Source organism: Sesamum indicum, unplaced genomic scaffold, assembly GCF_000512975.1.
Source record: "Sesamum indicum cultivar Zhongzhi No. 13 unplaced genomic scaffold, S_indicum_v1.0 scaffold00121, whole genome shotgun sequence".
In the NCBI taxonomy this organism is placed as follows: domain Eukaryota; kingdom Viridiplantae; phylum Streptophyta; class Magnoliopsida; order Lamiales; family Pedaliaceae; genus Sesamum; species Sesamum indicum.
The window spans coordinates 590255-592621 of NW_011628050.1; positions in this window are offsets into that span (position 1 = coordinate 590255).

The window sequence follows — 2367 nt, forward strand, 5'->3', positions numbered from 1 at the left end:
CGATTATTTGACCCCCCTGAGCCGAAAGTAGAGTGGTCTTTGCTACTTTCGGGCTCGCTGAAGATACCTCGTCATTCGTTCATTTTATGGCTCGCAATACTTGGCAAACTACCATCCATGGATAAACCATGGCTATCTCATCTTGGAGCGTGCATCTTGTGCGAGGAGGGAGCTACGGAATCTCATTCACACTTATTCTTCCAATGCAGATATAGTCGTCAGTGCCTGCTTGAGATTCGCAGACGGATTCGATTTCACTGGCCCAACAGGGATTGGGCAATGGATATTGAGTGCGCGACGCGGAAATGGAGAGGTAAGCACATTGTCAATATTGCTTACCGTACACTACTTGCAGCATGTGTCTACCACATATGGAGGGAAAGGAATTTGAGGAGATTTGAACATACCGTACACTACTTGCAGCATGTGTCTACCACATATGGAGGGAAAGGAATTTGAGGAGATTTGAACACACAGGACACCAGCTACTTTGAGCATCCTGATCACTGATGATGTCAAACACAGGATTCTTAGTGTCAATTTACCTTCAACAATCAGCACACGAGCACTGTATAGATTATGACGTATCCCTTGAGTTGAGGAAGAAACCAATTGAAGAACACATGTTGTACTGTACCATTACTTATATTAATGAAATTTACATTTACCCAAAAAAAAAAAGGTTCGTCGTATTCTAAGAACGTTCAAAATTTAGCTGTTTTGCACGGTTTTATTAAAGTAAGTTCTTTACCCTTTTATACAAACTTGTAGTTATTATTAAGCTTACATAATTTACCACATTAATTCTTGGGTCTAGACTAACGTTTTGGTCAAGTTTCGTCGAATTCTGAGAACGGTCAAAATTTAGTTGTTTCGCACAGTTTTATTAAAGCAAGTTCGTTTCCCTTCTATACAAACTTGTAGTTATATATTAAGCTTAGAAACTTTACCACATTAATTCTTGGGTCTAGACTAACGTTTTGGTCAAGTTTCGTCGAATTCTGAGAACGTTCAAAATTTAGCTGTTCCGCACGGTTTTATTAAAGCAAGTTCGTTTCCCTTTTATACAAACTTGTAGTTATTATAACGCTTATCAAATTTACCACACAAATTTTTGGGTATAGACCAACATTTGGGTCGACTTTCGTCGAATTCTGAGAACGTTCAAAATTTAGCTGTTTTGCGGGGTTTTAATAGAGCAAGTTTGTTTTCCTTTTATAAAAATTTGTAGTTATTATTAAGCTTAGCAGATTTACCACATAAATTCTTGGGTCTAGACTAACGTTTTGGTCAAGTTTCGTCGAATTCTGAGAACGTTCAAAATGTAGCTGTTTCGCACGGTTTTATTAAAGCAAGTTCATTTCCCTTTTATACAAACTTGTAGTTATTATTAAGCTTAGAAAATTTACCACATTAATTCTTGGGTCTAGACTAACGTTTTGGTCAAGTTTCGTCGAATTCTGAGAACGTTCAAAATTTAGCTGTTTCGCACGATTTTATTAAAGCAAGTTCGTTTCCCTTTTATACAAATTTGTAGTTATTATTTTACTTAGCAAATTTACCACATTAATTATTGGGTCTAGACCAACGTTTTGGTCATGTTTCGTCATATTAGAGCAAGTTTGTTTCCCTTTTATACAAACTTGTAGTTATTATAACGCTTAGCAAATTTACCACACAAATTTTTGGGTCTAGACCAACGTTTGGGTCGAGTTTCGTCGAATTTTGAGAATGTTCAAAATTTAGCTGTTTTGCGGGGTTTTAATAGAGCAAGTTTGTTTCCCTTTTATAAAAATCTGTAGTTATTATTAAGCTTAGCAGATTTACCACATAAATTCTTGGGTTTAGACCAACGTTTTGGTCTAGTTTCGTCGAATTTTGAGAATGTTCAAAATTTAGCTTTTTTTCGCCATTTATTAGACCAAGTTTGTTTCCGTTTTATACAAACTTGTAGTTATTATTTCGCTTAGCAAACTTACAATAAAAATTCTGGGGTCTATACCAACGTTTGGGTCAAGGTTCGTCGTATTCTAAGAATTTTGAAAATTTAGCTGTTTTGCACGGTTTTATTAAAGCAAGTTCGTTTTGCTTTTATACAAATTTGTAGTTATTATTAACATTAATTCTTGGGTCTAGACTAACGTTTTGGTGAAGTTTCGTCGAATTCTGAGAACGTTCAAAATTTAGCTGTTTCGCACGGTTTTATTAAAGCAAGTTCGTTTTTCTTTTATACAAATTTGTAGTTATTATTAAACTTAGCAAATTTACCACATTAATTATTGGGTCTAGACTAACATTTTGGTCATGTTTCGTCATATTAGAGCGAGTTTGTTTCCCTTTTATACAAACTTGTAGCTATTATAACGC